Source organism: Boleophthalmus pectinirostris, unplaced genomic scaffold, assembly GCF_026225935.1.
Source record: "Boleophthalmus pectinirostris isolate CB_2022bp ecotype Guang Dong unplaced genomic scaffold, ASM2622593v1 HiC_scaffold_21, whole genome shotgun sequence".
Taxonomy (NCBI): Eukaryota; Metazoa; Chordata; class Actinopteri; order Gobiiformes; family Gobiidae; genus Boleophthalmus; species Boleophthalmus pectinirostris.
The window spans coordinates 2,626,444-2,639,680 of record NW_026571175.1 but is presented as its reverse complement, the minus strand read 5'-3'; the positions used below and the strand labels follow the sequence as shown (position 1 = coordinate 2,639,680).

The 13,237-nt window shown below is 41.4% G+C and overlaps 1 long non-coding RNA gene across 1 annotated transcript; it reads right to left on the bottom strand.

Annotated features, from left to right (window-relative positions):
- Positions 1–7,466: 7,466 nt before the first annotated feature.
- LOC129410008 (uncharacterized) lies at positions 7,467–8,487 on the bottom strand. Its single transcript, XR_008632681.1, has 4 exons — positions 8,383–8,487; positions 7,960–8,096; positions 7,793–7,884; positions 7,467–7,710 (listed from the first exon to the last, which is right to left on the bottom strand). It is a non-coding gene; the product is annotated as an uncharacterized LOC129410008 (long non-coding RNA).
- Positions 8,488–13,237: the final 4,750 nt, after the last annotated feature.

Below are 13,237 nucleotides of genomic sequence, written 5' to 3'. Positions count from 1 at the left end.
TTTTTCTCCAGTTTTAGTCCTGGTTTAGACCTCGTTTAGTCCTGGTTTAGAACAGCATTAATGTTAATCACATGATTCTGCATCATTTTGAGTAAAAAAACATCAAATATTATTGATTGACTGTCACCTTTATGTTTGTACTGAAAGTGACTTTTTTTTTTTAAATATACAAACAATCTGTATGACACGTGTCTGTATTTCGTGTGTAAGTCAAGTTGAGTATTTGTCTTTTGGGGTGGAGGTGGATAGGAGGAATCTTGTAGCCCCACTCCACCTCCGTCCACAACAACAGATACAGATACAGCGAGCACCTCACTGCAGACGCTGAGGAGGAGGTCAGTATGTCGAGGTCTTGTCCATGATTGAACCTCTGATCTGAGTTAAAATAAAAATAAATAAATAAAAAACTTCCAGTGATCTGATATTACTCTGTCACTCACTCTTCACTCACGAGAAATGACAACAAATGCCAACCCGTGCCTGTACGTCCTCTCAGACCATCAACACCTCACACACCGCGCTCGTACTTGGCGAGGTGTGTGAAGTGTCTTGCCCGAGGACACAACCGCAGAAACAGTGGCTCTTTCATCTTTTTATAGCTCAGGTTTGATGTGTGTGCGCTCTGTGGCATGTTTGTATTGTTCTGTCTCTGTAATAACACTGTGAAAGCGTTTAGTCATCTGTTGGTTTGTCCCAGATGCCCTGCAGCTCTGAGCTCGTCTTCACGTCTACAGGACAGAACAGCTCTGCTCTCTAATCACCACATACGAGCACAAAAGACGACAAGAATAGAGACGCTCGATAAAGAGACGTGTAATTATGGAGGGGAAGAGGAGAAGAGGAGAGGAGAGGAAAGGGAGAGAAGAAGAGCTGTGGTGACCTCTACTGGAGACAAAATGTAATAACATCAGAGTACAGTAAGAAAATAGTTGTCATAGTACAAGTAGAAGTACTAGTAGTAGGTAGAAGTAGCAGCATCATTGTGGCAATATCAGTTGGCAGTAGTAGTAGCAGTAGTAACAGTTGTAGTAGTAGTAGCAGTAGTAACAGTAGTACTAGCACTAGTAGTAGTAATAGTAGTAGTAGTAACAACAGTAGTAGTAACAACAGTAGTAGTAGTAGTAGTAACAACAGTAGTAGTAGTAGTAACAACAGTAGTAGTAACAATAGTAGTAGTAGTAGTAGTAACAACAGTAGTAGTAGTAGTAGTAACAACAGTAGTAGTAGTAGTAGTAACAACAGTAGTCGTAGTAGTAGCAGAAGTAGTAGCAGTAGTAACAGTAGTACCAGCACTAGTAGTAGTAATAGTAGTAGTAACAACAGTAGTAGTAATATTTGCTGTAATTGTTTAATACTAGACTGATTGAAGTTGGTAGTTGAAAATCTAAGCAGTTAGTTTTGTCCTCGAGCAAGACACTTCACATAGGGTGTTTTTCAATGAGGGGATGAAGGTTGAGGTCGACTTTAAGTCTCTGTTAGCAGATTTGTCCCAAACATTTGACTCGTCCTTCAGTGTCTCCGGGTTAAACGTGTCAGGAGCAGAAGGTTCATCTCCAGATCTTGTTGTGTATGTTTTGGGTTGATGGGGGAAACTCCACACAGACAGACAGACCCTTCTGTGAGTCGAGAGGGCTAACCACTCTGCCACCTGTGTCTGTCTGTCTCTCTGTATGTGTGTGTGTGTGTGTGTGTGTGTGTGTGTGTGTGTGTGTGTGTGTATGTGTGTGTGTGTGTGTGTATGTGTGTGTGTGTGTGTGTGTATGTGTGTGTGTGTGTGTGTGTGTGTGTGTGTGTGTGTGTGTGTGTGTGTGTGTGTGTGTGCGTGCGTCTTCTGTCAGTCTGCCCCAGGGCAGGTGTGACCCTTACAGAGGTGAGCAGTATCCACTTACATTTACTTGAATAATGTCTTGAACAAACTTTTCAGAGTACTTTTGTAGCAGCTTACCTTTACTGCTACGTGAATCATATTTTAATATAAGAGTAATATATAGTACAGTGTAACAGTACTCTTACTTGAGTAATATATAGTACAGTGTAACAGTACTCTTACTTGAGTAATACATAGTACAGTATGACAGTGTGACAAAAGTTTGATGTGACCATCTGAAATCATTTGAATATTTGTGTTTCTTGCAGCTGCTTCACATCTGATTGACTTTGTCTCGTTTTTGAAAATATCACATGTTGTGAGTTATTTTTTTCATTTTCAGTACATTTTCCTTTGGTTGGTTTTGTGTTGTCTGTAGTAACTGTAAGTGTCCACAGGAGGGCGCTGCAGGACTGACCGTGTGGAGCAGTGTCAGTATACTGTAAGGGCAAAAACACTACAATAAAAACAAAACAAAACCTGTTGTCCTGTACACGCTGATGTGATTTATGAATGTTGTAGTGATGAATTAGTAACATTTTAGTAATAGTCTAAGAGGAAAGGAAGGATCCAATATGAACACATGAGTGAGGACAGGACGAGAGCTTTGAGCAGAATCAAACTGAGACTGAGTTTCTGATGTGACGTGTTTCAAAGAGTTTAGCACAAGTTTAATCCAACAAGACTCAGATGTGTCTGTGCTCATGTGGAAGGAGAGAGACAGAGGAAGAGGAAGAGGAGATGAGAGAGAGACAGAGGAAGAGGAAGAGGAGATGAGAGAGAGACAGAGGAAGAGGAAGAGGAGATGAGAGAGAGACAGAGGAAGAGGAGATGAGAGAGAGACAGAGGAAGAGGAAGAGGAGAGAGAGAAGAGAGAGATGAGCGAGAGAGAGAGAGGAAGAGGAGATGAGAGAGAGAGAGGAGAGAGAGAGAAGAGGAAGAGGAAGAGGAGAGAGAGATGAGCGAGAGACAGAGGAAGAGGAAGAGGAGATGAGAGAGAGACAGAGGAAGAGGAAGAGGAGAGAGAGAGAGAGAAGAGGAAGAGGAGATGAGAGAGAGACAGAGGAAGAAGCAGAGAGAGGATGGAGAGAAAGATGGGATTGAGTCCCAGCGTGAGTGTCCCATGAGAGAAGGAGAGTGCTCTGCATGTGTCTGTGTCTTAATGTCAGTCCAGGTCAAATCAACAGGAAAACAATAAGAGCACAAAAAGACTGTCTTAAACCTGGTTAAATCCTAGTTAAATTCTGGTTAAATCCAGGTTTAGTCTTGGTTTATTCCTGGTTTAGTCGTAGGGCTAGACCTGGTTTAGATCTAGTTTAGGCCTGGTTAAATCCTGGTTTAGACCTGATTTAAACCTGCTTTAGACCTAGTTTAGACCCAGGTAAATCCTGGTTGAGTTCTGGTTTAGACCTGCTTAAAATTTGGTTTTATCCTGGTTTAGACTTGGTTAAATTCTGGTTTAATTCTGGTTTAGTCTTGGAAGTAGAACTTGTTTAGTCCTGGTTAAATCCTGGTTTAGTTTTGGTTTAGACCTGGTTAAATCCTGGTTTAGTCCTGGGGTAGACCTGCTTTAGACCCAGTTTACTCTTGGTTAAATCCTGATTTAGTCTTGGTTTAGTTCTGGTTTAGACCTGCTTAAATTCTAATTTAATCCTGGTTTAGTCCCAGAAGTAGCCCTAGTTTAGTCCTTGTTTAGATCTGGTTAAAACCTGGATTAATCTTGGTTTAGACCTGGTTTAGATCTGGTTTGTCCTGCTTTGGTTGATCCTTTGTGCTTTTGCCATCCTTCTGCTCTCTTCCCTCCATTCTTTCTTTTGTTCCCACCTTCTATCTGTCTCTCTCTTTCCCTCTGTTCTGGTTTCTCTCTTCCCTCCTTTTCCTCTCCTCTTTCTCTCTCTCCATCCTGTTCTCTCTTCTCAGATGCAGCTCTACTTTACCTGCTCATTGTGATTTTGAAGACATGAACATGTGAGAGTGCAGACACAGCAGTACCTCCTGTTAGAATGCTGCTGTGTGAGCTCTGGGCCTTGGGGCTGTTACATAAACTCATGTGGGCCACACTCGCACTAAAAATGATCCTGACCTCAATCTGAATCTGAACGCACACACACGTTTACAGGAGCTTCTAGTGCTTTCCAGAGTGTACACGTCTCACTACTGATACTTTCACATCACGCTGGGGGGTTCCACATGTGTGTGTATGGTGTAATGTTCAGCAGTTACCATAGAGACACAATGTACACAAGCAAAACTATCAAATACGTTTTAAAATAGTCTGAAAATAAAATACAAAATCAACTGAAACACTGGTTTAGTTCTGGTTTACACCTGGTTTAGACCAGTGGTAGAGCAGTAGTATTGCAGTAGTATTGCAGTAGTAGCAAGTATTACTAATAGTTGTTCAAATACATTAGTCTGTGAAGTCGTGGGACGTGTAAACACACTGAACCTGTTTCAATTGTAGAAAAACAGGAGCAGTTGTTTTGTTTTTTGTTTTCAAGATAAAATTAGACTGAAGCTCCAAAAGGTGTTTATGGAAGAGAGGGGGAGGAGCAGAGGGTCAGAGGAGGAGAGGGTCAGAGGAGGAAAGGGGTCAGAGGAGTCAGAGGAGGCGAGGGTCAGAGGAGCAGAGGGTCAGAGGAGGAGAGGGTCAGAGGAGGAGAGGGTCAGAGGAGGAGAGGGTCAGAGGAGAGAGGGTCAGAGCAGAGGGTCAGAGAGCAGAGGGTCAGAGGAGCAGAGGGTCAGAGGAGGACAGAGGTCAGAGGAGCAGAGGTCAGAGAGGAGAGGGTCAGAGGAGCAGAGGGTCAGAGGAGCAGAGGGTCAGAGAGCAGAGGGTCAGATGAGCAGAGGGTCAGAGGAGCAGAGGGTCAGAGGAGACAGGGTCAGAGGAGCAGAGGGTCAGAGGAGGACAGAGGTCAGAGGAGCAGAGGGTCAGAGGAGGAGAGGGTCAGAGGAGCAGAGGAGGAGGAGGGTTCAGAGGAGCAGTAGGGTCAGAGAGCAGAGGGTCAGAGGAGCAGAGGGTCAGAGGAGAGAGGGTCAGAGGAGCAGAGGGTCAGAGGAGAGGGTCAGAGGAGCAGAGGGTCAGAGGAGTCAGAGGAGCAGAGGTCAGAGGAGCAGAGGGTCAGAGGAGCAGAGGGTCAGAGGAGCAGAGGGTCAGAGGAGAGAGGGTCAGAGGAGGCAGAGGGTCAGAGGAGGAGAGGGTCAGAGGAGCAGAGGGTCAGAGGAGGAGAGGGTCAGAGGAGCAGAGGGTCAGAGGAGGACAGAGGTCAGAGGGTCAGAGGAGGAGAGGTCAGAGGTCAGAGGGTCAGAGGGTCAGAGGAGCAGAGGGTCAGAGGAGGAGAGGGTCAGAGGAGCAGAGGGTCAGAGGAGGAGAGGGTCAGAGGAGCAGAGGGTCAGAGGAGCAGAGGGTCAGAGGAGCAGTAGGGTCAGAGGAGAGAGGGTCAGAGGAGCAGAGGGTCAGAGGAGCAGAGGGTCAGAGGAGCAGAGGGTCAGAGGAGGAGAGGGTCAGAGGGAGTTGGTGGTTTAATGAATGCAGATGTTCAAAGTGAAGATGAAGAATGTCCCTGCAGAGCTCCTGTAGCAGAGGAAAACCCAGAGGACACAGGAAAGAACAGAACTGCACTTTTCAAAGCGCAGTAACATCAGATACTGCAGTATTGTGTATTTGTACTAGAATATGCAGTATTTCTCGACAGTAAAACAGCCTTGGATATATTAAAAAAGCACTACATAATAATATATACATAATATTCCACAGTATGGCATTATACTTACTTATAACAATGGAAACAAACAAGTGACACCACCAGGCATGTTCCAGGTCAGATCTGTGGAGAGGCGACCCTGCTTACAGTAAGGATGCATTTATTTTTAGCAACTGAATAGGTGCAATTTAGATCTGCTTAATGCCATAATGTGGAATATTTCAGGCAAAGCAGCAACCTCTCCACGGAGACAAGCAGGGGGTGTGTCCTTCACCAGAAAAGTTACATATTATAGCTTTTAGTGTAGCTTTTCATAATTAGACTTACACTTAGAGGTTTTATTGTTCTGAAAGTTTTGTATTCACTCAAAGCAACAGGTTTTTTTGCTCTGAGTCTCCCCTCCCTTTGCTCTCTATACTAATTCACTCCCCCTTCAGAGCACTATCACAGCACAGTCAGCGTGTAACCTTCTAATGAATCTACTGCACATCACATCAGCTTTGTGAAGTTGCTGTGTACAGTTTTGTATTATGTTTTTGGTGTATTTATGGACAATTGTCGTGTTGGAGCAGAATCCTACATCTAACTTTAAGGAGGGTTTGAATATAGGGCCCACGGGGGATCGCTACATTAAGCCGGACGTACACTGTGCGATTTTTGACCCTTTTTAAGCCGATTTTTCACTCATGCAACTGTTTTGGGGATCGGGCCGAGTTTTGGCTTCATCGTGTGTCGTGCTTCTTGTAGTAAACATGGGGTAAAGAAAACCGATTTATACCTCATGACCAGCTCCAGATCGGCATTTGTAGGTCACAAGAAAATCAAACCTGTCTGAAATCCAGTCGCCTCTCGTGAGGGTTTCACTCTGTTGAAGTCGTTCCACGAGCTGATTTGCCAGAATCTGTCAGACTGAACATGTGCAGACACAGAAGCGGAAGCAGGATATGAGGTTGTGGAGGACGGTGGCGCCGGCGAGTGTTTTGGACACAGGACATGGAGGCGCAGCTAATCGAGCAACACAGAACAGAAATTTGGTGAAAAACTTGATGCTACTTACCTCCAGTTGACTACTTTGCTTCATAAAACATGAAAAACAGAACTAGTTCATTTAAAACAGTTTGCAGTGGTCCAAAGTTATTCCTCACTTTCCCATCATGCATAAGGTGACCAGACGTCCCTATTTTTATCCGGGACAGTCCCAGTTTTGAGCCTATGTCCCCGTCCCAGCAGATTTATACAAAACCAGTGATTTGTCCCAGTTTTATACAAGAAATGTCCCAGGTGTCTCTATTTTTGACCAATTTTTGACTATTTTTAACACCTGCAAACCGTAAAGAGAGGCATACATTGTCATTTGTTTAGGTAAAATACAGAAAAGCTGCTTAAAAATGACTAAAACACAAAGAAAACGTGACTATACTGACGTACATGTTAGTCATGAATCTCTGCTGAACAGTTTTCTTAAATTATACACTAGTTTCACAGTTTTATTATTACCAAACACCACAAAAGTGGGACTGTCCCATTTTTAATTTTTTTTATTCTGGCTACCCTCCTTATGTACACAGCAAAAAGTGGAGTGTTAAAATTGACTCTCACAGAGTTAATTTTAACATTTTCTCAGAGTCTGTATGAGTCCAATCTGTTCTAGAGTTAATTTAACACTTTTGGAAATGTTAATTAAGTAAGACCAAAGTTCCTGTTTAACCCCAAAATCAAGAGTTAAATTAACATTTTGAGAGTAAAGGGTTAACACTTTGTAGAGTTATCCTGCTTTAGCTAAACAACACACAGAGGTGTTTTATTTTTACACTTAATTTGAGTTAATTTAACATCTTGGAGAGTTGTAACTACACACTGTGAAGTCTAAATGAAGGTACACTGTAAAAAACACATTCAGTCCATGTAAAGCCTTTATTTTCTTTAAAACACTGTAAAAGATGAAATGATGTATAAATCATTATGTGAAGACTCTTGGCATCAGCGTCCAGCTGCTGTTGGACCTGAACAGTCCTCTGATGTGTTGGGCTCCTTGACTTCAGTCAACATGTCTGTCCGGTGGCTGTGAAGTCACTTGCCTTTGGACCGTCTTCAGTCTTGAGATGTACCTGATCCACCCACAGCATCATAGAGGTGCTCCTAAAAGTAAAAAGGATGCCATACAACTTAATGTTGAATGTTAACACAATTTACATTGCTTAGAAAGCAAAATAATTCTTACATCGCCTTTCTTGGCATATGGATCTTTGAGAGAAGGAAACACCATCACAATCCCAGGGGCAGACTGTTCCCGGTGACTTAGAGGGGAAGTTACTGAAACAGGAAGTCAACTTATTAGAGATGTTAAGAATCATTTATAAAATTCTGTGAACAAACATAGAAACATACTCATGGTGCTGAATCATGTGAGAAACCAGTTTATTAACCAACTTCCTTCTTGTAGTGTGACTTAGGGTTTCTGTTGTTTGTTGTTCCTTTAGCATTTCTTCACCACCAGCTTTTTCTTTTAAAGCTGCTTCTATTATCTGTCAAAAAGAGAAACATATGTTACCAAGAGCTACAACATACAACAAACACCAGACAGACACACACCAGTTTAGCGAATAAAAAACAATTTAAAAGCTTAATAAATATATGCAGGATAGAATACTGTCCTTGACATAAGCAAAGAGCTAAAAGACCCTGGGTTATAGTTACGTCTGCTAGCAATTTCTTTGATAAAGAATTCAACCTATACAGTTATAATTGTAATTGTAATTAGTGAAGAAAATAAAAATATTGTCTATATACTTTAAATCAAATTGCACTTACCAAAAAGAGCTGCATGTAAAAGTGAAAAATCCACTGTGTATGTCTGGTTCAAACTGGTTCAAACTGGTTCAAACTGGTTCAAACTGGACTTCTGTGGTTGGAATTTGAAGTGGTGGGTGGGCGGTGCCGAGTTAACACCTCGGGGAAATTGAAATAACACTAGCAGAAGTTGAATTAACACTAGGGGAAGTTTAATTAACTTCAACCATATCAACTCTGGCAAATAACCCCAACTCTAACTCCCATTTAACTTTCAGATAGTTAAAATAACACTTCCTGTGTTAAAAACAACTCTGAAATATTTTACCCTGAAATGTTAACTCTCCAGTTTTTGCTGTGTATGTCGGAGCATCCTACCTACTCACCACAATGAGTTTATGAGCACTTCAACACTCTCAGACACCAGAGTTTTGTCATGACTGTAAAGCAAACAAAACTAGTGCATGCATGCTAACCACACACTCCCTGATTCTCTAGAGTAAAACTGTTTATATTCAGATGCAGACAGTACACACAGGACTTATATAATATACTGTATCTGTGCTGCGGTGAGACACACTGAGCACAAATACATGACACTACATCTTGTACAGAGCCTTGAAGTACTTACTAAACCTGAATCAGTCTTAAGACATAAATGATTTTTTCATTATTTAAAAGGTGCATTATGTAACTTTTTGGTTGGGGTCTGTCACCTTCTTGTTTTACGTTCCACAGTGTGACATTAAACTGCTCTATTTTACATTTATTCAATTACAGGTGTTTTTTTTTTTTTCTTTTTAGCTAAAAAAATATGTAGAAAAACAAACATTCTGACTGTGAGTGGGGTCGACTCTCCACAGATCTGACCTGTAACTTGGTCTGGTTAGATGATGATAGACAGTGTTGAGGAGTAACAGAGTGGTTAATTGGATTACAGTTACTTTGTTAAAATAAAAGGATTACATGGTGGTATTTTCTCGTTTTCAAATTTTGGGCTATATCATCCCACCCAGGTCTAAACCAGGACTAAACTAGGACTAAACTGGGACTAAACTAGGACTAAACCAGCTCTAATCCAGGTCTAAACCAGGTCTAAACCAGTCTAAACCAGGTCTAAACCAGGTCTAAACCAGGACTAAACCAGGTTTTAACAGGTCTAAACCAGGTCTAAACCAGGACTAAACCAGGACTAAACCAGGTTTTAACAGGTCTAAACCAGGACTAAACCAGGTTTTAACAGGTCTAAATCCTGCTTTGTAGACGTGTCTCTTCGTTTTCTATCAATAATATTTTTAATTTGGTTCAGTAAAGTCTGGGCTTTTTATTTTCTTTTATCAGACAAAACATCTTATGTGAAGATTCCCTTGTTATTGCTTTTCTACAGCAAATCAAGTAATCCAAAGTAATCAGATTACATTACTCACTTTAAGTAATTTAACATATTCCGTTACAAACTATATTTTGGTGTATGTAATCTGTAATCTGTAGGGGATTACATTTTAAAAGTCACCTTCCCAACACTGATGATAGAAAGGATTCTGCCAAAAACTACATCTGGCCAAGTTAAGATGACTTGAATTAAGAAAGTTTTATCATGCTTTGAGTAAATTTCACTTAAGTAAAAAGATCTACCAAAAGATCAAGACTTTTTGTACTTAAAATATGAAAATACATCTAGCTACACTTTTTTTTTTAAATTTACACTTAAAATAAGAAACAAAATGTAAAATAAGAAACAAAATGTAATGTTTCTTCAATTGAGAAAAACACACTTATTATTCCACTGGTTTACACGTCAAGTTGAATCGACTCAAATAAAAGTCAAATGTTCTTGATTTAAGTCATTTTAATTTGACTAGATATCATTTGTTTTGTTTTGTTTTTTTCAGACAAAGCAATAACATCTTTATGGAGAAAAGCGTTTGAAGGACCCTCCACTAGAAAAGTTACACCATCCATCTTTAATTCTCGTGCTTAATAAGACTAATTAAGCTGTTTATATAAAGTTGTACCGACATTTCTCGAGTACGTAAAATGTGACCCAAATAATCAAGTAGAAGTTAAATAAAATGTGAACTTCAGTACTGAGGAAGTCTAAATCTCGACGTCTCTTCTCCAAACCTACATCTGCTCCCGTCTTATTTACCCAGGCGTTTTCGGGGAGAGGGGGCAGACGGAGCACCTGTGCCCGAGGAGGGGGCTCTGTTTGGGGGGTGAGGAGTGAGCGACCCCCCCTCGTCCCATCTGTGCTCTGGATCAGTGATCTGTCACACTGAAACGGCTTTACACTGAAGCAGGGTTCAACAGGAAAACTCACTCTGCAACTACTATGAATAAAAAAAAAAAAAAAAACACAAACTGGCCTGGAAAGCAGATTTTTTAGTTTTATTTTTTAATATGTGACTGCAATTAAAAGTTTATTTCATTTAAGTTCATTTAAGGTCCTTATATTACACAAAGCTGATGGAGTAAGAAGCTTTCAGAAATATTCACGTCCATAGGATAGAAACCCATGCATATTTGTCTGTAGTTGAGCATAAAACAAATATTTGTAAACTGTCAAATTAATCCTGTCATACATAAAATGTGTTGTGTGTATTTTATCCATCAGAATAAACACTGAAAAGTTACAACTTCAAGAATTACAATCACAAAATGAAAATGTAGGATTACACCTTCTTCAGTACAAATACAAATCTCAACAACATCACTTCACAGACAGAAGAAACATCGACCGAGATACCGGACTTTTGCACCACATACAGACTAAACTAGGATTAAAACAGGACTAAATCAAGACTGAATCAGAACTGGACCAGGATTAAACCAGGACTTAACCATGTCTACAATCATGTCTAAACCAGGACTAAACCAGGACTCAACCTGGATTAAAACAGAACTGAACCAGGACTCAACCTGGATTAAAACAGAACTGAACCAGGACTGATCCCAGTACAAAACCAGGACAAAACCAAGATTAAACCAGGACTGAACCAAAACTAAACTAAGACTAAACCAGGACTGAACCAGAAATAAACCAGGATTAACCAGGTCTAAACCAGGTCTAAACTCGGACTAAAGCAGGACTAAACAAGATCTAAACCAAGACTAAACCAGGTCTAAACCAGGTCTAAATCAAAACTGAACCAGGACTAAACCAGGACTACAGCATTCGAGAGTTTATCTATATTAATTTTATGCTCAGTTACAAACAAATATGCACAGATTTCTATTCTCTGCACATGAATATTTCTGAAAGCTTTCGTAGTCCATACTTGTGAGCTTTAAAACATGTTCTAATGCTGTTACCTCCTCAAAAACAACCTTGGAGTTGTGTTTTGTTTCATTCACACGTTTGAGTAACACTTTATTATCCATCTGTCTAGTGTTGTGAGTGTTTTCAGTTTCAGCCTTAAACTAAATCATCTAAAAGTGCAGGGTTTGTGTGAATGAAACAAAACACAACTCCAGGTCTGTTTGTGACAAGGAAACATTAGAAGAGATCAGAAAATGTCTTAATCTGGCCCCGTTCAGGAGGGGCTGGTCCGATGTTCTGGTCTAAATAGATACTGGGAAGTGCGCTGGTTGAAGTTCAGCCACGAGCCTGAGCACATTTAAATGAGAACAGTGATCATCCCCGTGTGCGTCTCAGAGAATGTTTCCTTTATTCTCAATGAGCAAAGATCAAGTCAAAGATCAGAACCACAGAGAAGGTTCTTGGAGAGCTCCAGGGTGGAATCTCTCTGGAGTCTAACCCTGCATCATCAGGATAAACTGAATGATCCTATTGAGACTTTGCACTGACATCACCGCGGGAGGTTCTGCGTGTGTGTTTATGGTGGAATGTTCAGCTGTTACCGTGGCGACACAATGTGCACATGAGCAAACACGGCCGAAAGGTTTTAAGATGTTTGAAAACTCAAGAAGAAATAGAAAATGGATTTAGACAGAACTAACCCAGGACTAACCCAGAACTAACCCAGGACTAACCCAGGACTAACCCAGGACTAACCCAGAACTAACCCAGGACTAACAGGACCCAGAACTAACCCAGGACTAACCCAGAACTAACCCAGGACTAACAGAGGACTAACCCAGGACTAACCCAGAACTAACCCAGGACTAACCCAGGACTAACCCAGAAGGACTAACCCAGACTAACCCAGGACTAACCCAGAACTAACCCAGAACTAACCCAGAACTAACCCAGGACTAACCCAGGACTAACCCAGAACTAACCCAGGACTAACAGAGGACTAACCCAGAACTAACCCAGGACTAACAGAGGACTAACCCAGAACTAACCCAGGACTAACCCAGAACTAACCCAGGACTAACCCAGAACTAACCCAGAGGACTAACCCAGAACTAACCCAGGACTAACAGACTAACCCAGGACTAACCCAGAACTAACCCAGAACTAACCCAGGACTAACCCAGAACTAACCCAGGACTAACCCAGGACTAACCCAGAACTAACCCAGGACTAACAGAGGACTAACCCAGAACTAACCCAGAACTAACCCAGAACTAACCCAGGACTAACCCAGACTAACTAGACTAACCAGTAACCCAGAACTAACCCAGGACTAACCCAGGACTAACCAGAACTAACCCAGGAACTAACCAGAACTAACCCAGGACTAACAGAAGGACTAACCCAGAACTAACCCAGAACTAACCCAGAGACTAACCCAGAAACTAACCCAGGACTAACAGAGGACTAACCCAGAAACTAACCCAGGTCTAACTAGAACTAACCAAGAACTAACCCAGGTCTAACAGAACTAACAAGAACTAACCCAGGGACTAACCCAGGACTAACCCAGAACTAACCCAGGACTAACTCAGAACTAACCCAGAACTAACACAG